The sequence below is a fragment of the Balearica regulorum genome, chromosome 3 (genome assembly GCF_011004875.1).
Source record: "Balearica regulorum gibbericeps isolate bBalReg1 chromosome 3, bBalReg1.pri, whole genome shotgun sequence".
NCBI lineage: Eukaryota > Metazoa > Chordata > Aves > Gruiformes > Gruidae > Balearica > Balearica regulorum.
Window position 1 is genome coordinate 91332435 of NC_046186.1, and position 23571 is coordinate 91356005.

Consider the following 23571-nt stretch of genomic DNA (forward strand, 5'->3'; position numbering starts at 1 on the left):
GTAGCCATTTACTTGTTACAAGAGCTGCGGTTTAGGTGAGAGCCCTAAAAATACAGAAACCACCACGTACAATTCCATGATTCAAGTTTCTCAGTGCAGCAGAGTCTGGAACTGATTACAATTTATACCAAATGGCACCAATACTTTTTACATCCATATGGACCCTAAAAAAAAAAAATATTAGTCCTTTTTCAGCCAGCCATTTCCTTGCTACAAAACATAAAACTGCTGACATGGTAGAACTGAATTCTGCTAGTTCCCTTATAATGCTGCTGTGTCAATGAGAATAAAGTTACTACAAAACTAGAGTTACACACATTTCAGCTACAAATATATTTGATATCAATAAACACTTTCATGTTGAGATGCTATTCAGTGAAAAATTAGCCAATGTTAAAACTATTCAAAATGAGCGCTAACATTCCTTGGGGAAAAAACAGCCATAGCTGGACAGATCTTTTCAATCCAAGAGACAAAACTGGCAGTCATGACAAATATTCAGCTAGTCAGTGGCAACTGACACACTCACATAAATTCCTAAGAGAAGTCTTAATATGCTAAAGGTGCCAAAGTGGTTGTCATGACCCATTAGCTCACAGTGATCCTTACCCTCACAGGGGTTTGAATCTGAGTTTTAGGTTCCTCACTGCCTCATGTGTGATGTCCATATGGCAGCAGAGGGGCTCCTGCCTTTGGCACTCTTTCCTAACTTCTCAAAAGGAAAGGTGGCAGATCCCATTAGACTGTGTCACAGGCCTGATCTGGCCAGCAATTGAACCACAGTGCATTTCTTCAAAATGCACAGCAAACTTAAAAACCTCACTGCTGCTTCTAGAAGAAACTTTTTTGTTCTTTTAAAAATGCCACCCACTTTGAAGAGTAGTTTGTACTTGCTGGGGTCTCTGCTAACACCAAGCAGGCCAATGGAGCTATTAAGCTTTGCAAAGCAAAGAAGAGGTGAATTGCTGTATGTGACAGAAGCTTCTGCTCACTTCTGAGATCATTATTTGGTATTTACATAGCTTTTTCTATCAGGAGATCTGAAATTTACCTAGGGAAGCCAAGTGGTACGTCCAAAAGAGAAGCAGAATCACTAAGAGTGAGTGAATGAGGAAAATCAGCCATTTGCTGAAGGCTTCGTGATGAGTGACAATGTCAGCTTGGGAGAGAGTAACAGTGTTCTTTGGGAGAATTTCAGGGACCAAGCTACAGTCACTGCATTCACCTGCAGGAATAACCTCACACAGCAAAACTAGAAAATTTGGACCCTCCTGAGGCACCAGCTCCACAGCTGGCACAGGCTGTGTTTGCACACCAAGCTGTGAAAGATCTTGAACCCCCAACACCACACCACCCCTGCCAACCTTTACTATTTGACTACCTATGTACCAAAAAGAAAACACATGTTGAAACAGGATTATCCTGTAACAACTTGCATTAATAAATGATTGTACTATCTGGTGGGAAAGAATCACATAAACCAAAGAAATGCAGGATGTCAGGTATGTCAGTTTTCCTTCAAGACCTTTCACTTTGGAGAAAACAAATCTGCTAGCCCATCTCTGGAGAATCCCATCCAGAAGGAGCATTATGCACAATGTGCACTCTTGCTTGCTATCGACCAATATGTTCTTGAAGAGTTAAGTGGCAACCTTAGGTGGAAGGGAAGTTCTGCAGGAAAATTTTTATCCTAACAAAAGACACAGAGGAGGGAGGAAATTAGGATATTCTTATTCCTTTCTGCACTGACTTTCCCTTCCCCTCAGTGTGCTTTGCCACACACTGCTTTCCATTAGCTCTGAACCAAGGGGGATAGAGAGGATACTGCTAGCCAGCATGGAAAATTTCTACGTGACAATTTCAGCATCACCTCCAATCCCTATCTACTCATGCTGCCAGGATCCATTCTGGGCTGGATTTTTCCAAAGCACTCCATATTGATTTAGCTCTCCTCCCACTGAAACCTGTGGCACCTTCACAGATTCCAGTGGGAGCAGAGCAAAGGCTGTGCCAAGCTCTTTTGAAAAAAAAAAATCCCACCATGTGTGTTTAATGAGGATTGTCTCTGGCAGAAAAGTTTTGAGTACAGCTAAGCAGATTTTTTATTTCATTCACATTAAAAGTTTAATTTCTGCCACTTCTCATCCAGCAGGTAACTGCCCGGAAGGGTGGGTAGGACCTGTTCCAAAACCCCCAGCAGGATACGGTCTGTTTCCACCTAAAACTGATTTAAACTCTCCTGTCATCTAAATGGTCCCTGTCACTTTGTGAGTGGGCACCATTCTCCTTCCTTCTACAGGCAGCCATCCAGCTCAGCTCTGGCCACAAGGGCATTCCCCATTTTCTGTCCCATCTGAAACCCCTTTCCAGGGCCACACCTCACTGCAGTCCTGCTTCTGCTTTTTGCCTCCAGCACACCCGGTCATTTGCTCATGACCCAAAGCCTCAGCATCCCATGCACTTCCTGTTCATTGGCATTGGACTCCACAAAGTAGTTTTCAGTCTCTACATACAGATTTGCCATGTGGTGAAACTGATAGCTACTATCCAGGACTTCTTAGAAAAATCTTCCGCCAAGGTAAACTGAGCACATCCGTCACAGCGGTCTCTTTCCTCACAGAAACAGAAGGCACCACCGCCAAGTCAACCTTGTATCCTTCCCAAAACTACGCAGAGAGATGTGACGTTCATTCTCCTTCTTTTACCATAAGCAAGAATTTTCAAGTATGCTTTTAGCTATGAATGTATTCTTCTTTGGCCTGCAGCATCACCAAACTGAGCTGAATAGCAAACATGGAATAAGGAAGTTTCAAAAATAAAACAGGAAGGGGAAATCCTTTGATTAGCACAACAGTGAACTGAATGAACAAGGAATTTTCATTCACATTTGCTCATACTTAGATGTCTTTTTTTTTCAAAAACAAAAATAGAGAATTATAACTTTAAAATTCCCTTAAACTGAAAAGAAAAAAGAAAAGGAACTACATTAATTACATTACTCGTTGCGATGTTAGTTCATTTCAGTACACTGAATATAAAACAAAGCAGATGAAAGGGAGCTTTTGAGCTATTGAATGAAACAATACACAGTGCATCCAGACATATATATTAATTTCACATCTGGTAATAGTTCTGGTATTGGGTTATTCCACCAGAAGGCAGCAATAACTATTTTTAGCCAAGCTGGCCCTTACTTCATCCAGTAAAACTTGTTTTATGTTTGAGTGTTTGCTAAAAACATTACATCTACTACATACTAGACCTAACAAAACACTTGCAAATGTGTATTGCAAGGAAGACGGTCTAGGAAAATCTAACACTATAGGTATTTTCTCTGACTAAACACCTAACTCAAAACAGCTCCAAGAGACTCAGCAGCATACAGGGCTCTAGGGCAAGGACCCTGAGCAAGAACTCCTTGCATGTGGTCCACCAGCCTCCAGGTCAGACCAAACGGTCCCTGCAGCAGCTGCCTCTTACACTTCTAATGTCTCTGGTTTAGTTCTCACCGATTTCCGCTCTTCATTCTTCTGTACAAGAGCAATTGACAGTATCTGTTAATATCACTATATTTACATTTTCCCATCTAATTTTAGTGCCACTCCACTGACTTCAGTGACACACAGGGAGTAACTCTGCTCCCAATATATAAACACAGCAATTTTCTAACACTTCAAAATTTCAAAAAAATAAAACAATTCAAAATTGTGAGGAACAAAGTGTTTAAAACTTTTTGAAAGAGCTCTAGTAACACTGGAGAAATTTGCTAATTATAATTTTTTTTTCTATGTTTCAAAACAAGGAGTATCTCACTGAACCATTCCAACTCCCCTGTTGGCAACATAAAACATTAACTAAAATGTTATTAAAGGGCAAATAGTAAGAGTCAAACCAAACTTTTTAAACTCTGGGGTTCAGGGTTTAAGTTATCTTTATATAAAGCATTTTATTGTAGGATCATAAACGGGATGAAGTACCAGCAGCTTGCAAAATTTATTAATTTTATCATTCATAAACATTAATAAAAGTTAATAGAATTCTCCCATTGCACAACCAGCAGAGGATCTGAATCCAGCATCAGCTGTTCAACAACTGAACAGACATATAAGCAAGTATCTTAACAACCTGGAGATAGAGTAGGAGAGATTAAATCCTTATAATTTGCGCTGAAAACTGCAGAAAAGAGCTCGGGGGAAGCCTACCGTTCACGGGTTTTAACAGCAAAGATGATTGATAGACACTTTTTCTCCTGCCTTTGTCACTAGAGGTCAGTGCAGCATATGAAGTGCCACACTGCTCACGTTTAAGGAATTATAAGAAAATCCACAACTCTTAGAAGGAAACAGTGGTCTTAAGAAACAGCTCCAAGACAACAGAATCTGTGTTTCCGCAATGGGAGAAATGTGAAATGTGAAGCCTCAGAAAAAGAATAACACAGCAACGCCGAAAAGCCTGAACTCAAAATCAGAGTAAAAGCGGCCTTGCAGTTTAAAGGTTGCGGCAGAGCAATTAGTGCCTAACAATAGCTATTTTTAAAATAACCATTAGCCTAAGGTAAAAGCTGTCAGCTAAAAAGTCCAGCTGACTAACAGTCTGAGGACTCTTCCTGATGCATGAGAAATAAACTATTTCATCTCCCTGCACAACAAAATTCCTACCCCAGGCTGTGAGCAGCTGGTCTAGCTCATGTAAAGCTAACTCATACATGCAGGACAAGGAGATAGGGAAAGCATTAATTGCACTGGAACAACTCCTAGGAATGCAGGGCAAAAAACCCCACAGACAGACACTCATCTTCCCATCACAGCAGAACAGAGATCCACTGTATGGTCCCTGTCCCTTTGAAGTCACTGGAGAAACCTCATGATTAGGGAGTCTCACTGTGCACGCTGCTATTCCTGTCCTCTGGCCTGATTACCGTCAGCCAGGAGGTGACATGCTACCACAGCACCTGACAGGAACCATGAAGGAGCAACTCTTCCTCTTCCTTTTAGAAGAGGAGACTGCAGCAGTCAGCTGCTCTCAAGACAGGTGCAAGCAACAGATTTGGCACTGAAGACATGTCACACTGTGGCAGGGCAAATCAGTTGCCTCCCCTCCGGGCGGATGTGCCAGAAGAGGGGTCCGTGTTCCAGTATGATTTATGGCGTTCAATTCACCATGCCAGCAGAAGAGCACATCTTTGTCAGTATGATGCAAAATTCCAACAAACTGTGTGGCTATACCCCAAAAACCATTTAGTACACACTGCCCTACCACAAACAGCAGCAAAGGGGCTTGAACTACAACGTCTTCCATAAACTGATGGAACAGCATTCAGCACAACTTAACCTGTCTCCCCTGTCCTGGTAGATACAGAAAAGCAACACCTTGAAATCCAGAAATGTTTGGTCAGTAAATGGAATAGTGGCAAAGGAAACTACAGGAGAATAAATTCACACTGACATATGGGGAAAGTCATCTTTGTCAATGAGTTATAGCAAGAGGAAACTAGTGTAAATGCGAACCTACCTCCATCAGCCTAGCAAAAAGCAGATCAATATTGCAGCCATTTTAAAATATTTTCTTTCCTAATCTACACCTGGCTACAGGGGGTAAGTGAAATGGTGTGTACCCAGCTTCTAGCAACCATGAAAAAGTTAACAAATTCCTGTAGGGAAGTCTTTTTGCTAGAGATGTGTTATCTGTAAAACACATTATTGCTCTTTTATTAGTACATTATACACAAAGGAGGAAACAGTTTGTCACTGCTATATGTTTTCTCACTTTTTTCCTTGGAAACTTCAATTCTAAAATACACACACTAAAATAAATACAAAACTAGAAAAGGTCAAACATCTAAAGGCTGAAGTGCAGGACTAATAACGCCTGAGGTCTTCTATCTGTTACTTTAAGTCACAATGCACGGGAGTCAAAAATGGGCGCCTTGTTGAGCCAAGTGCTGTAAAAAAGACTTTCTCTCAAAAGAGGTATAAAATGAGAAAGTAAGATGGATACAGACAGAAAAAGTATACAAGGAAATAATGAGATAACGCTAGTTATAGTGAGAGCAGCTGTCCACCCTGTACAAACAAGGGATGCAGTCAGGAATGGGGACTTCTGACACGGCATCCTGAGCAGCCAGGAGAGCAGAGAAGACACACACAAAGCTGGGCAGCACCAGAAGAAGGTGGTGTTGGAGATAATTTCTGACATGTTCAAGAATCTGTTGAAATTTTAAGAAGTTGCCCCTTTTACCCTTCTGGAACAAAACACCACTTGCTGCCCTGCAGCAACAGTGTTGACATTTGGGAGGACAGTGGGACAAAGCATTTTGCAGAACAGTGAGGTAATGTTGCAGTTGTTTATAGCAGCTTCTCAGTGGGGGAGAAAACACAAGGGTGTTTGCATGAAAATTTTACAAGTGGGACCATAAGCTGAAATCGTGAGCTGGCTGGAAGCAAAGATCAACTCTGCTAGACTGAACTGCGCACACCCTAAGCAGGACAGAAGTAGAATGCAAAGAACCTTGATTACAGAGATGTGACTGAAAAAGGAATCAGAGACAAATAAAATACAAAGGGGAAAAAAGATGAAAAGTAGAAACCACCAACAGAATAAGCTTTCCAGATAAAAGTATTACTTCCTATGAGACCTTTGGCAAGTTACTCATCAATACCATGGAGACAGTGTTTCCTGCTGTCACCACCTCCCTAAAAGCTTTAAACTCCTGATCTTTTTGTACAGACATCAATCACAGGGAAAACATGGGGATGTACAGAAGGTTTGGGCCTTAAGTACTATAACATTTTGTAAATGTAGCTTTAACTTTATTCTTCACTACTATGTTGCCATCAGGTTTAATGCATGTTCTTTCTTTAAGGTACAGAGAAAAAAAAATATACATTGTGTTTTGGTAAGCAAGAAGGTGAAAAACAAATTAGACTTCTATTCATGGTCTCCCTTCATTACCACACAACCAATCTAAAAAACACACAGATAGTTTATAGCATGAGGGATTACAGACCACAACTGTGCTAACCTCACGAGGCCACAAACACAGAGGGCAGACAACCAGCACATTATCTTCTATGTCTATGTTGACTCACAGCTTGAGTCTGACCTGCGGTTTTCCCTGACTTCTTTATTTAAGGTCACAATGAACTGATCTTCAGCTTGCCCCATAGCTGTAAGTGGCAGATCTGTTGGGATATTTCTCTGTTTTGATGATTTGCTTGAGTGGCAGAGGGGAGTAAAACAAAACATTTTTCTATACAGTGAATATAAGCTACAATTAAAAAGGCCCTTAAACTCACAGCTCCTCAGCTGCTATAAACTGGCACAGATCCATGAAAACCAATTGGCCACATTCCTCAGACAGCTCAAATCAGTGTCACTCCACTGAAGCTGATGAAGCAACACCAATTTGTAGAAGCTAGGGATCTGGCCCACCGCCTGCACTGCAGTCCAGAAAGACCATCTGTGTCTAACAGGATCAGAAATCCAAAGGAAAGTCTGTGTCCTTATCATTTACTCAATACTTCTGAGCAAGTGATTTTCATGGTGTTGTCAGGTAGACTAAACAAAAGCTGTATGAGGTTAAAAAAAAACACAACTGTTTATTGTTTCTTCCTCAGTACAGCTTTACCAGGGAAAGTTATGTAATGTCTTGCAACATATTCCGTGAGGCAATGAAACATGAAGGCACGAAGTAGACAACTGAGGAGAGAAGAGGGACAGGAAAAACACTATAAAGAATTCAAGCTACTTAATAAATTATAGGCTCGACAAACTAGAGTGCGCTGCCCTGCTCACGCTGATTTGATGTCAAACCCACTCCCACTGATGTCAGTGAGTGGAAAGACTGGCGTAACACAATGTTGCTCAGCAGCACAAGGGAGGGGCAGCATAAAAGCAGAGGAGAAAGCTCAGGTAGTTCAGCTTTTTCTTTTGGAAACTGTTCTGAAAAAACTTCTGTATTCAACTTTCATGGGAATTTGGATACCATTTTTACCATTCTAATTGTGAAAAGCCAGATGCAGAGCTAGAACTAACTTAGTAATCAATCAGCAGTAGGGCGGAAACCATATCAGAACATCTAGATTCATGTTTTGTGGCTCATTGGTAGAAATCAAAATTACTTGTGCGAAGCCCCTTTCAGGTGTTCAGCAAAAAGCGGTGTTTTTTTCATACTGCCATGGGATCGCTCAGTCTGTTTTCTGCGGTGAAGAATTCATGATTCTCTTTACATGAACAAGCTGACTCCACACACAGGAACTCACTGAAAAGAAAGAGTTTGCTTACGTCCTTAAGACACGCACACAAGCATGTATTTTCAGGGCACAGAGTGTAAATGAACTGTGAAGACAAGATACATTGAGTTCCAGGGGACCAAAATCATCCCCACGAGTTCTGGGCACCACAGTGTCACTCTGCATCTGCTCATTGCAGCCACTGTTTGTCCTAGAGGCTAATGCATAAGAAAAACGAGTAAAAATGGGGCTGTTGTTAGACAAAATACGTCTCTTCTGCTTTGAGGTACTTTATAAGCATCTGCCCTCAGCAACTCTTTTTCACCCTGCTCCTAGCTCTCTTGTGGCTCCACCAGCTACCTGATCAATTTCCAAAGGAAAGTCGAAGCAGAAACTCTGAAGACCTCTCTCAAGACAGTCTCTGCTAAAGACTGCAAGGGTAAAGTGGGAGTGAAAAAGTTTGCACACTGGGTGAGAATTTCTTCCAGTGTGCAAAGTCAGATCGACAGCGGAGAGTAATCCTGCTTTAACCTTGCATTCTATTTTTAAAGTTTGGAGATGTTTTGAAAGACATTGAGAAAAGATGTGTGTGTTTGAAAGCAAGGTTACCAGTAAAATCAGTGCAAGTAGGCTCCTGCAGTTGGGCTTTACTGGCACCATGCTGACATAAGACAAGCAGCTAATCAAGACTAAGCCTCTCCAGGGCTCTGGCAGTGCTTGGTGCTAACTGCACCACAGCACACAGAGAATGTGTGATGCAAATTCAAGTCCGTAACCACCAGCAACACATTGAGCAGATTTAAGATTTAAACCAAGCCACATTTGAATACAGGTATGCACAAGTGAAATACTGCTAAGCAGCTCTGCATTTCAGTGGTGTTATATTGTGGAGATCAATTTTGCAGAAACAGGGTTAGTTAAGCCTGTTCCACAGTTGTTCCATAATAATGAATTCAATCAACTTTTACACACTGCCAGTCCTTCAGCCTTGGTCTAAGGTCTGAAAGAGTCAGAAAGACTGCAGCTTGCCTTCAGTCATCTCCATGACAGAATCTTCACAGCTAAAATGGGTTCCATGCTTCAGCTGAAGTCAGTATTCGATCCACTGTTCACTACAAAGAATTATATTCCTCTTTGTCACATTTGTAGTACGTGATCTGCAAAGATCATCATCTTCCTAAAACTTTAAACCTGTCTGCTAATTACCAATATTAATACAAGAAAAAATAGCATAAATATTGTAACTTTCAGGTCCTTCTATAAATTAAATTATTGATTTTGGGAGGAGTTTCACTTGGAGCATTTCATTTTGGATTAACTTTATTAAAAATTATTTTCAAGGAAAACCTTGGTCTTGAGTTATTAATTTTCAAGAAACCAACAACATTTATTCACCCACCACTTGTATGTCTCTTTCTTTTTTCATAAACAATTGCATTCCTGTAATGAGAAACAGGATCTTTGCAAAGTTCTCAACAAGGCAGACACTTTCCTGAAGATGCTCTTCATCTTTATCTAAACTGTTCTGACATCATCTAGTCTACCTAAACCTAACACAGATTTGCAAATTCATACATAAACGCCATACCAGCTAACAGTCATGATCATTGCCTACATAATGTGACTGAAACAAAAGGTTTAACGTTTTCCAAATTCCTCAAATGCCACAGGTCCTTAACTCTCACTTTCGGCAGGACTCCTATGTGTATATTTCACATATAAATCTGAAACAGAAGAAAAATTACTTGTCCACATAGCAACATCTATTTTCAAGTCTCTACCTTCCCACTAAAATAACCACCAATCCCAAACCATGTATTATAGTCTTAACTATCTTCAGTAAGCACACGGCCATTCTGATGTGAAACGACCACTGTAAAGACAACTTTGTTACAGCAATTTACCTAATTTGTATAAATTGAATAAAAGGCATGTACCTCAGACAGCAGAAAACCTGGGAATAAAGAGAAGAGATAAAGAGCCAGGTAAGTACCGTACTATATTATTATCTTAACTGATAATAATGTGAAAATGGTTAAAGTTTTTTTTAAGCTTGACAGGGCCTTGGAAGCTTGGTATGTATTTTTAAAACCACTAAGCAGAAAATAATTAAAACTGGAAAGCTTCTGATCAAAAAACTGACCCAAAGCCTGTCAAAATAATTCTTTATCTCAAATTAATTCATAAAATGTATTTGAGGATTTCAACACAGTTGCTCTTCAAGAGCTACAGCTGCACAGCTGTCCTCATTGAAACAATTCAGTTTCCCTGCATGTAAATGCACTGAGTTTGCTTAAAGCTTCCAACCTCTCAGTCTCTGGCTTGAGGCTGCAGGGTAGGCTTCACTGAGGAAGAAAGTACTCAGATGAAATGATGATTCACAGACTTTAAACGTCATTTGTAGGAGACCTCCACCTCCTCTAATGCATATTTTGCCATCCTAAAACATGTTAGCCATCTCTGTCCTCTTTTCTAAACCAAAGAAAATCTTTATTCCAACTCTCTAGTCTCAAACAATTTCAAAGGTTTAATCAAAATTAAATACTTAAGGGAAGTGATAATTACTTGAGAGACTAAGGTCAAAAGGCCTAGTGCTACTATGTCCGCTCCTCATTTTTTTGTAGAGTGCAAACGATGACATCCCAGCATGTTTTTGAGAAAGTGTTTTCCTCATGCAACAGAGTCCGCAGAGCAATCTTTATCAAATTCTTTTACTTATATTGGCAGGGGAGGGCAAAACCCCTAAGATCTTTCCTTTGTTTAAATGCATTTCCTGCCTTCCTTACTGCTATAGACTGTGTTGTGGCAGGCCTATTTATAGTGCAAAGAAAGGAAAAAGCACCACTGGAGGCAGGAAAACTAAGTTGGGAAAGAATAGAAGGAAGTGTGGCTGCCATTTAGCCAAACAATCTAGAACTAATTGAGCTCAAAAGAGCCCCAGCCTCAGTGAAGCTGCTGGGAGTGAACAGAGCACAATCCTGCTGCTCTCTCCAGGGCCCTGCCAGGGCTGCTGAGCCTGAGAGTCGTGTACAGGACACCGCCGGGCAGCAAATCATCTCAGCATCTCAACAGTGTGGGAAGAACTCTTTAAAACAAGGAGTGTGCTGAAAGTTAGATACCTATCAAATTAAGGTAAGTGTCTCCTTCTGGCATTTCTGCTTGCTGCATTCTCCATGTCTTTTCAGATGTGGCCAGACTGGTAAATGAAAACAGAATGAGCTTTGGAGAAGGAAGTGAATCTGATTTTTAGATAAAGGTTTGGCAGGATATCTGACTTTTAAATAAAGACATCTGAATTCAATTACAGATTCTTCAGAATTTTCCTTAAGCAAAAGATGCCTTTGCTATATATCAATAAGATAACTTTGCTGTTTTCCTCACCTGTGTCGTGTTCATCTTATAATCTGCGATTAAGTACTAGAGAACTGTTGATGGCAGCTATATGCGCCTAAGAAAAATAATGAAGCCAACTCTGCATTAGGTTATATATAGATCTAGAGACAGAGAGAGGGAGGGAAAAGCATATGTAATATATATTTATATGAGATGTATTAATTTAGAATACATAAATGCATCAAAATGTATATAATTTATAACTGAAATTTTGTGAGAATTTAGTTTTATTCTAATGAAGTACATTCGAAGGTAGGAACTTAGCCAGAATTAAAGCACCAGAAAGTTTCTACAGTTTTAGAATTTATTATGGAACGTAATTTGTGTGTGTGTGCATGCGCATGCATAAAAATATACTATATATAGATATCGATATATATTATTCATTGTGGTTTTGCATTGCAATGCCATATAGTTGCCATTCTGAGGTCTAATTTAAACTGACAAGAGAATGTGAGTGGAATTTTTTAATCTCCTTATTTTGAGATACTATATACAGAGTTATACTATCATGACTGCATGTGTGAAAAACTCCATTTTAAGACATACCAGTGTACAGACCATATTAATTCACTGAATTAGCATCAACAAGATAGACTTTTAAGAGGGAAAAATGAAAAGTTATTTTAAGATTGTATTTGATTTCTTCGATTTCCATCATGACCTTTGCTCTTCTAACAAAGGAAATGGTGTTTGAAGTGAAATGATTTGAAGGCAGGAGGACAGAAGCTGTATAATACTAGATTCAGGATTTCATCTTGCGATTTTCATCTTTGAATGATCTATGAGAATAACCTTTGTACTAGTCTCGCTTATGTTAACACATTACCTCTATGCATATGCCATTCAGATTATTCATTTGTTATTCAGATGTTGCTTAGGATTAGTGGTTTATTGTAAAAAGTTGCTGGTGAGTAAAAAGGAAGTGTGATGTGTTGTTATTCTACTGTATCCCCGTAGGATGCTATTATGTTTAGTCTGTTATTGTGAAGATAGCAAGGCAGGATGTCATCCATGTAGGTGAAAAGCTGCGATAGGACAATTGTAAACAGCAGAAGTCAGCTGAAAATCTGATCCAGGGAGGTGCCAAGCAGCAATTCCAATGAAGCAGATGTTAGTCAATGCTCACAGAAAGGGTCACGCTTTTTTTTTTTTTGACTGATTTCAAAGTACTCAATTATTTACAGTAATTCTCATTTCCAAGAGGTTATAAGCTTGCTCTTGTGAAGAATAAAACATCTGTAACGGGATTATAAATATAAGCCTGTACAGATATTTGCAAGAGAAAGCTCTTTAGACTGCAATTTGAGTAACTAGCATAGCATGCTCTCATTCAGGTAACATTCCTTGCTTTCAATTTCAGTTAACTGATTCCCCTGTGCAAAGACTGAGAAGAAACAAAAAAAGGGGTTTAATTACAAAGATTAAACTGTGTAACCACTGTTATACTAGATAAGCTTTTGTAAAACTCATAGGATGGAGGGAAGGAATGGAGACAAATCTGAGGATACTCACCCAAGCAAAAAAGCATTGCAACTTCTGCTGTTAAATAAATGAAATAATTTCCATAAGATGTCAGTTGCACAGCTATTGCAATACAACTGAACAGGAAACACTGGATCATTCAGGTCTATTCAGGTCTGCAATACTCACAACAACTTTATTTTAAAGCTCAGTATTAATGCATGAATGTAGCAAAACAGAGACCATTGTTTAGCTATAAAGAGATCATTTGCAAATCAGCCAGTTACAATGTAATTATACAGGAAGAGGTGATAAAATAACGTACCGATGCACTTTCACATTTATTTGTGGAAAAGATATTACAGATGGTACTTAGAATTGCCTAATTAATACTCTTAAAAAATTTATACCCTTAATGAAGAATGAACAGAACAAATTCTGATGAGAGGCACAGACACAAACCCACTGAAGCCAAGAGATTTGCTTGCACCGCTTTTCGTGTTTCTTACAGTAAGCTGTATAGGGAACATAATGGTAGCTCAAGACTCTTTTCCATCCCTACTCCCATCTTAGCATCTAGGACAGGCTCAAAGCAACTCAGAATCAGGGAGAATGTGTCAGCAGTGTGGCTAGTGGTGCTCAAAACATACTATGCTCTTTCCAAGTAAGTCAGATTGTCTTAGAAGAAACCTGGCTTAGACATTACTGTTAGGCATTCTATATTCAGGAACTTAAGGCCAGTGTTTTCAAGCTTGTCTCTGTAACTGTGAGATTTAGTAACCCTAGTTGAAAAAATGGAAACTGCCTTACATAGTCACACATAATCACAGAAGTAGCAGTTTTAGGGAAAAAAACCTCACACACATAAAAAGATTTATTTCAAAACTGCAAGAGTTCACAAGTTCGTGAGTTCCAAGTTTGCAAACAGAGAGTTGTGTCCTGAAGATACAATCATTCCAGAGGGCCTTAGAATGAAATTCACATGCCTGCACCTTATAAAATCTTACTACCTGCTAGGGTCTAACTACTCTGCAAGAGATTCTTTGTATATAAACACTTTTGAGTATTCACAATTACTAACAAGGTTGCAATTATTAAGACTCCAAGGTAAAAATTAAATAGGAGAACTCCATATACCAGAAGGAAATGGAGGCTCACATGCTTTCTACCCTGCCATTATTTTGCCACGAGATACAAAGAAGCCTACGGTTGTCAAATAAATACTTCAGTGAACTGTCACTACTGTGTGGGCAGTGTGGGTTTCTGGTTCCAGGAAAGCTGACTGACTTGGAAAAATCACATGACTTAAAAAATAATGCACTTTGGGTGACAGACAAACCATGCCATGCTTTCATGCAAAGCTAGCTCAGGTTTAGTAGGATTTATTATTCCTCATGCAATTACTCCAGTGTAAGTGTCTTAATTACTCCCTAAGCCCCTATTCCACTATGACAGATGCTCTTACAAGGGAGCTTTGTGCTTCAAGTCACAGTCAGGCCTGCTAACATTACAGGAAAAAAAGAGCAGAGACTTAGAAGTACCAGTGTGTCTGTTTGGGGCAGTCAAAGCAAGATTTTTTGAGAACACATGTACAGTCTACAGTAGTCTCACTCCAAAACCACAACTAGGGGAGCGGGAACATAAAAAGAAACCCAGCTAAAACATATTAAGAAGTCAAAGTTCAATATTGGACAGCATCAAAATAGTTCTACAAAAAAAAGCAGCTGCTCAACACTGACAACAGAAATGTCAGTGCTAAAAAAATAATTTCTTTGATAACGTCTAAAAATCCCAGCTAATAACTATGTGCTGAATAACATCCTGACTCGTGCAAATGTTTATACAGGTGCTTAAATTTAAGCATATGAGTAGTCTCATTGATTTCAAGTAAAATTTTCAATAGGCTGATAAAATTTAAAGCCAGGCAGAGCCATTAGATCATCTAATCTGACTCCAAACACAGCGTGCTAATTTTACCAGTCCTCTTGTCCGAAACCCAGCAGCTTGCCTGCTTACCACAGAACACATGGATGTAGTATGTTCCAAGATAAAAGTTTAAGGGAAAGATCATGATGTTCTACACGCATGAGTAGTGACTCACTACAGTGAGAATTGTTCAAGTTGACACAAATCCCTCCGCTCAAATGGGAATTAAATGTTGCACAGGCTTTGTACTAGCTTACTGCACAAGGGTGAAGGTCAACATGTGCATGGAAGATGGACTGTTTCTCCCAGAAGTCTATGTGCATCAGAAAAAGCCATTAACTTGGTTGCTTTCCAACTCTTCTAATGGACAAGAGAAGTACTGTTGCATAAGCAAGGATGAATGAAAAAGCTGCTTTACAAGTCAATCTTCATGCCAAAGTGCAACTATATTTTTTGCCTTCAGTTCTCTCATTTCCCACAGACCATGTGCAAATTGGGTATTGGGCTGGTGTTGGGACCGGCGCTATTTAACATCTTTGTCAGCGATGTGGACAGTGGGATCGAGTGCACCCTCAGCAAGTTTGCTGATGACACCAAGCTGTGTGGTGTGGTCGACACACTGGAGGGAAGGGATGCCAACAGAGGGACCGTGACAGACTTGAGACGTGGGCCTGTGCAAATCTCATGAAGTTCAACAAGGCCAAGTGCAAGGTCCTGCACATGGGTCAGGGCAATCCCAAGCACAATACAGGCTGGGCGGAGAATGGATTGAGAGCAGCCCTGAGAAGAAGGACTTGGGGATGTTGGTTGAGGAGAAGCTCAACATGAGCCAGCAGTGTGTGCTTGCAGGCCAGAAAGCCATCCGTATCCTGGGCTGCATCAAAAGCAGCGTAACCAGCAGGTCGAGGGAGGTGATCCTGCCCCTCTTCTCTGGTGAGACCCCACCTGGAATACTGTGTCCACCTCCGGGGTCCCCAGTACAAGAAAGACATGGACCTGTTGGAGGGAGTCTACAGGAGGGCTACAAAGATGATCAGAGGGCTGGAGCACCTCCCCTATGAAGACAGGCTGAGAGAGTTGGGATTGTTCAGCCTGGAAAAAAGAAGGCTCCGGGGAGATCGTATAGCAGCCTTCCAGTACCTAAAAAGGGCCTACAGGAAAGCTGGAGAGGGACTGTTTACAAGGGTATGAAGTGATAGAACAAGGAGTAACGGCCTTAAGCTGAAGGAGGGTAGATTTAGATTAGATATTAGGAAGAAATTCTTCTCTATGAGGGTGGTGAGACGCTGGAACAGGTTGCCCAGAGGAGTTGTGGATGACCCCTCCCTGGAAGTGCTCGAGGCCAGGTTGGATGGGGCTTTGAGCAACCAGGTCTAGTGGAGGGTGTCCGTGCCCACAGCCAGGTGGTTGGAACTAGATGATCTTCAAGGTCTCTTCCAACCCAAACCATTCTACAATTCTATGACTCTATGGAATTGGGGTACAAATAAGGAGCCACTGTTCAGAAGCAGATGAGACATGGAAGTGTTAACCAAATGGAGACACACTGAAATTGTCACACCTCCTATCATCACTTGAACACACAGAGGCAGTTTAAAAAGACTTACTATTTGAACAAAAGACACGAGAAAAAGTGGAAGACTTGACCTGGGGCCTCCTTTACAAGGATCAGTAACAGTGGGTTTGTATTACATGAACACACAACAGCAGAACAGTGCTGTGGAAGGATACAACATACAACCATAACAAAAAATGAAGGAAGGGGGAACAAGAAAGACTGCCTTGGAGTACAAGTCCACCTTGCCCACAATTCACATTCTCTTCACAGGATTCAAAGGTACTTTGACTACAAACGATCTCTCACGTTGCAGCAGAACAGAGGAGCTAGAACAGCCTCCAGGGCCTCTTCGAAAACACAGCTAGGGGAAATGGGATGGCCTGTGCTTTATGCAATGAAGAGCCTAAAAATGCTGAAGTTGATATACATCCCAAGTGACTGTATTCACAGAACACCTAGAACAAAGTAAAAATCCATTATATGGCATAGCATTACAAATGCTTGTTCATAGCAAAATGTAATCAAAAATGCAATAGGACACACTGGCTAAAGACTCCTCCAAAGAGCATGCAAGTTCAGTAACCATGCAGGCATCTTCATGTCTTGGGTTAGAACAAAAAAAGACTTGTTGGCTGTGAGAAGTATTCTTATCTTTATCTTCCTATTTCCACTGAGTTTCAGGGTCAGCAATCTCCTTGTTACTTAGAGTATTTCCTGAGAAGCAGAGAGGTGCCCTACAGGAAGGAGAAACCCATCCCAACTCTTGACAGCAAGGGAAAATGGCAAGGACACTACCATGTTTCAGTCCTCAGCTCTTGTGTAAACTCATTCCAGCAATTTGCTCTCATTTCTTGCCTGGATGTCATCTCTGAAATCACACTTCTCAGTCACCTGTTTGGTCATGGTTGCAGACCAGTTTACCACAGGGTCCCCAAACAAACTCTGTTGACTGAAGCAACTGCACAATGCAAAATACAGCCCTGCTGTAATAGTTCTATAATGCAGGGCCGTACACCTCCAGGAGTATGAATGTGCACGTTGGCCAGTCAATTGCCAGTATTGTAAAGAAGTGACGCCACTTGGTCAAGATAGCACAAAGGGAGTAAACAACCAGGGCAGTTATGGTGTGATACAAAGCATTGTGGGTAGTCTGCTCTACCAACATGATTCAACCACATGCACAATAACTCAATTTGGGGGGAATTTAATGTTCTGTCAAGCTAACGGGTCTGGCATTCTCCCACTAATTAATTCATGATAGTTTACATTATAAAGCTGTACATCACTTTAGTTAAAACAAAAATTAATGTGTACCAACATCTCTGTTTAGATAGCTCAGCATTCTAGAATCCTTTATATCCTAACATACTTTATTTTTCCAACATAGTATCATAAAATGTTTCACTGCTCTTTTGGATTATTACTGTACCACAATTATCTTGGGAGGCTAGAGACAGAGATATATCTTCAAACATCAGCTGCCTTATTAGTAAAGGGAAAAGGAAAGCTGAAATAGCATTCAATCTCAACTGAACTACAAAGTACTCTTTATAACTTCAGAAATGGGAAGAGGCAAGGGAGGGGAGTGCACTAATGCTGATGCTTGACCTTCCTCCCAGTCATGGCTAGTCTCTTCCGTCTTTCTTAAAACAAGGAACCTCCATACTGCCTTCATATAATGCTGTGGTTTTATACAGCCTATATGGAATTCTGGACACAGCACATCAGCCTATTATAGTTCTATTCATTCACTTCTATTCTATTAGAGGGTGACTAACTGTCTTAAGCAATAATTAAAAGCAGAAATAAGATTTAAAAAGCAGGCTAGTGTCTTCATACTATGAAGAGACATGTAACTGAGATGTCAGCAACAGAAAAAGGCCCAGATTCAAACAAGAGTAATAAATCCAGCAGAGTTGCATACACAGAGACCTTGGCCACAAGGGGCTCTGGCATACAAAAATATTAAGTGTTGTGACTATAATAAGCAAATGTCCTCACAACTAATGAGCACAGAAGCAATAGCCTCTCGCTCATCTTTGCACTGGGTACTTCACAGAGTACATAAAAGGCACAGATGGATCCAAATTCACACATCTCACAGTAAGTTTGGAAGCGTGGACCCCAAGGTGTTTGCATGCACTGCAGCATATCTCAGGTTGCTGGATAACACAGTCGGACTGATAAACATGCTGTGTGTTGGACTTAGCAGAGACCGTGCCTGTCAGTTCTACCAGGTTAGGCATTTGCGAGTCATGCCTCATTTTACAGTGCAAGCAGAAACTTGAAGTACTATTGTTTATGAGGGAGTGGTGCATTATTTTTAAGTATTCTGACAGATACTGTTAAAAAAAAAGTTCAGTTTTTTCCTAGGGAGAAGAAGCAAACAGGCTTGGTTTTTTGCTTTTTTTCTGGGTCTGTTACTAGACTCCATCATTTCCACACTTGTAAAGCCAATGCAAATGGACTATGTCAAGCTGCAAGGTGGCATACAACTGATCTGTCAAAAGGCAGGTCTATACTTTAGGGCCTAGAAATGTTACATTTTTCAATGCCACATTTGGAAGAAATGTTTAACAGAGCATGACAATTTTTTCCAACCATTATTTCTAAGAATGGAATTATCAGATATTTTAGCTTAATTCACAAACTCCAAATTTCAGGCAGGTACACTGCATATCAAATTTCAGTTTAAATTACTATATTCTCTGATACTTAAAATCACTCAAAAGCTTTTTTTTCCAATGGAAAGCAACCAGCAACCTTAATTCTAGGCATTGCTACAGGCTCCACCTATGACATATAATTGCTGATATAAAGAAAGGACTGATTTCAAAGGTCATACCTAAGGATGATCTAATTTGATGATATCTTATCTTCTCAGCTCTTGCTTTCTTAGCCATAACATGACTATTGGGTGTACCCTTGGCTGTGAAAGGGGAGGTACACAGTGCATTTGCAGTACTCCTGTGCCCCCTAGAGCATTATATTGAAGAACTCAGAATTGACTTTGATTGCTAGGGATATAACATAGGTTATAGATTTTAAAAACTGATTAAAAGTAATGTAAGGTTGAAAGACTTATACAAAACATTTTCAGCAAAATTTCCTTTCTGTTATGTCCTTGAGATGCCCTTCAGCTGGCAGCTTAACGTAAGTGCTGTTAGACTATTTATAGCAGACTTTTTAATCGCACTTAGGTATTTATAAAACATCCTGTCTAGTGAAGGTTTCCATGGTCTGCTTTCATTCTCTTCTGCTGATAGTGAAGGCTATATAATATCTGAGGCAGTGAGGTAGACCAGCAAGCCAGGCACTGTTTATTAGTTATGGATTCCACATATTCTAAAAGGCTGCTTTCAAATAATTTAGGAAACGAACGTAGTAACACAGACTTGCCGTTAGTATAACCTGACATTTAAGTCCACTGAGAGTCTTACCTCCTGTTACATAAACTCCAGAAGAACACATTAACAGAAAAAGACTTTTTCAGGCAACCCACAAAACAGCCCTCTGTAATTGTCATATTCAGAAAATAACTCTGTATTCCAAACTTTTGCACAGTATCAAAGCACTGATGCTGAGATAAGCTCTTAATCGGTGATCAATTTATAAATCAATGCACCTACAGTTAATTAAATGACACATGAGCAAGACAAAGCCAAGTATGTCTGAAAAGATAAGAGAAACAATAGTTAAAAACAAGCCATGAAATAAAGCCTCACCAACAGTAAGGAGAGGCTCTGGATCGAATTATCCAGCATCAATAAAGCAAATGACTTCCTGATCTCAAACTGAACCAAAATGGGCAACTGTTCCATTCTTTAGTTCTTTGAGACTTCTCTAAAAGCTATCCATGCTATTTGACATTAAAATTTTAATCTTACATGCACCCATCCCTACCACAGTTCAGTGCTAACTGTACTAATTTTTTGTTGCTCCTGTTCAGTATTTCTCATAGCACGTCTGAGAAATCTATGTGCATTTCTTAGTTTTTATTTGAGGCACCAATGTCCACAGAGAAAAATGTACCCTTTTTAATCCAGTCTTGAGTCATTTTCTCAACAGAAAGAAGTGCTGGGTAACAAACAGCAAAGCTTTGGTCATACAGAAGATGCCATCTGATAGATACAAGAACGTAACATTATAATCATTGTGTCTGCATTAGGTACCTTATCATTTTTGTATGTTGGTATTTCTTTAAAAAAGGAAAGAACAGGAAAAAAAGAAACCCTCCACAAAATTTTTGAGAGTTTTTATTTTCAGAAATTATACCCAAATGATTTCTCTGTTCTGTTTCATGATGACTTAAATCTGTCCATCTAGCATGAGGAACTGATAAACTTTTTTCCACATAAATTGCAATCAGAGTTTATGGCATTTTTTACTGAGCCATAAAAAAACCAATTATTTGTCTACTCATTTCAGAAAGTACAAACGCTCCTTTTCTTTTTAGGGAGTGTATCCCAAGTTATTTGTGGAATACTGCCATTCAGTCAGTATCATCAAATTATGGTCCTATGTGGAGCATGACTACTAAATAAAAATAGGCAGCTATCCACTATAGAGTGATGACTCTGTTCTGTGTGCTATTTCAGATGGCCCCGGTACTACCGGTATTTAATCAATATCAGAGTCTTGATAAACGTAAAAAGAGTATGATTGATATTGCACAATCAGAGAAATGGACAAAGTAATATTAATGGCATTTGTGGACTGCTAAGACTATTGTGGGACACATTTCAATCATGTTTTCTTCAGCATCAGCAGGGAGTAATTTTGTAACAAAGTTTGTAAAGAAATTTAAGATTCATTTTAAAGCTGCATATAAAGTTCCGTTACCCTTGATCTCAAATGAAAATGCCTTTTAGGGGAAATCAAATGGCATGTAAAAAGATAACCCATTTGGTCAATGGGCCATGCCCTAAAGCACAGTGAGTGCTTTTTCCTTTCTCTGAGCAAGGCCTGATACTTTAGGCCCAGCTCTGTGAGCAGCTATCCATGGCCAAGGTCTGCAGGAGCTTCCAACTCCATTCTGCGAGGCAGCTTTCAGTCCCTCTTTGAAATTATCATCCCACCAGTGTCCTAAACTTAGAAGAACTCATTCCTCATGGTCTTATTTCTCATTTTTAAATGCATAGTTTTTACAATCTCCTCTCCTCCTCTTTTAAAGCCTCCTTAGCAGCTCTGAAGGCCCCTGGGCCAGGGAGCCCCGTGCACTGGGACACTCTCTTTAGAGGCCTGGTGGAAGCTCCCAAGGAAGCTTGGGGAGGCCTCCTCAATGCAGCCTCCCAGGACAGCCACGAGGAGCAACTCGTTGACACGTTGCCATGCCTGATTGCGCACTGGGACAAAATGGCGCTGCACACCTCCAGCAAACATTTGCTGTTTGTCTAGCAAACCTGCATTTCCAGAAGCGTTCCTCCATGCACTACACATACTTACCCAGTTTACCAATGCAGAACAGAGGCCTGGCATCATACTACGTTCAAGCGTTTCAAGCACGAACCCATATCCTCAGGCCTCCGAGGTGAGGGGTCTGAGGCGGCTGCACCGGGGTCCTCAGGCCGCTGGGGGTTGCTGTGGGGCCTCCCCGCGGCGCTTCTCGGGCTTCCCGCCCGCGGCGAGCACCGTTGGCCCAGCCAGCGCCGGGTGCCCCCTCAACCCCGGCCCTCGGCCGGGAACGCGGGCCCTGGGTGACATGAAGGGGCTCTCGTCCGTCGCCCTTCGCGCCTGGTGCGCTTCTGCCCTTTGAAATGTCTGGCTGAAAGGACGAAGTCTCTTGGAAGCGTGGCCGCTGCGGGCGTCGCGGTGCCGTCTGTGAGGGGTCCTAATGGCTGGCGGGGCGCGCCCCAGCGGCTCTGTCCCGCCGCCGGCGAAGGGAGGGTGGCTGCGGCGCCGGGCTTGTCCTCCCAGGGCAGAACAAGAGAGAGCCTCCCCGGCCATAAACTGAAGAGACTTTCAACTGATGCTTCCTTCACGCTTGTTTCTTGTTCACATACGTTAGCAGGGTGTGGGCACAGAGGCAGACGAGGACAAAGCACCAAACCCTGCGGCGTCACCAGGGAAAGGTCGGGGGGTTCCGGGGTGCTGATGGGGGGGGTGCCCCTCTCACTGGGGCTCCCAGCCGCGGGTACTCGGGGCACCTTCACCTCCCAGACTGCCAACGAGGTCCTGTAATGGGCTGGGTACACCCACGTCTGGCTGGGTTATGTGAGTCCGTGTAACACGGGAGGGGTTTTTTTATGAAAACTTGTCAAGGAAACCCAGCCGTTTCTCTGCGATACCAAGAAAATGAGAGACCCAGGAAGGCATGGGCAATTGGCACAAGGGCTTCTTCCCTGCTCCAGGCTGTGCTGGCAGCCCTCATGGCTGCATGGTTTCATAACCATGTGCGAGTTTATATAATATGCAGAGCTGGGTAAGGTCAAGGGAAGCAACCTGAGTTACCCTTTTTTTGCTGCAGCCCTCATCTTCATCGATTTGCAGGCTCTCATCGGTTTCTGATGGATGTGCCAGTTAGATAATGCTGTTATAATTTAATAATTTTAACAACAGGCATCTATCTGGCTCTGAACAATTCCCTGAATTTGTTCAAATCTCAGTTGCAGTACTAACTGTTGGTGCAGGTTGTATTTCAGAAAAATGCCCTGTAATGCCATTTATAATCCAATGAGACTGTGCAATCTTACAAGATCTGGATTGCTTACCAAACAATAAAATACCATTACCACATCCTATACTGAGGTATGGCAGTTGCCTGTGTCCTGTAAGTCTTTTCAATTTAAAGTACTGCCAGAGCTTCAGCAGAGTATATCCTGTAAGTGCGATGGGAATTAAGCATTTCAGAAAACGATGTTTTGCATCTCACTCTCAAATTCCCATTGTCAGTATGCCTTTGTCCTCAAACACCTAAATAACTTTAAATACATGACCAAGCTAAAGGGAGTTAGGCACAGAGTGTCAGCTGAATTTCAGTAACATATGGCTACATACCAC

At 41.0% G+C, this 23571-nt stretch overlaps 1 protein-coding gene across 2 annotated transcripts in view; it reads left to right on the top strand.

The window, feature by feature from the left end:
• Nucleotides 1-11176: 11176 nt before the first annotated feature.
• The window catches only part of RASGRP3 (RAS guanyl releasing protein 3), a 59617-nt gene continuing 47222 nt past the window's right edge, over nucleotides 11177-23571 (top strand). The window contains exon 1 of one of the 2 annotated variants that reach the window (XM_075748927.1): nucleotides 11177-11363. The gene's annotated coding sequence lies outside the window, so the exon portion shown is untranslated. The remainder of the gene's footprint in view (nucleotides 11364-23571) is intronic. The other variant, XM_075748928.1, reaches the window with a different exon arrangement.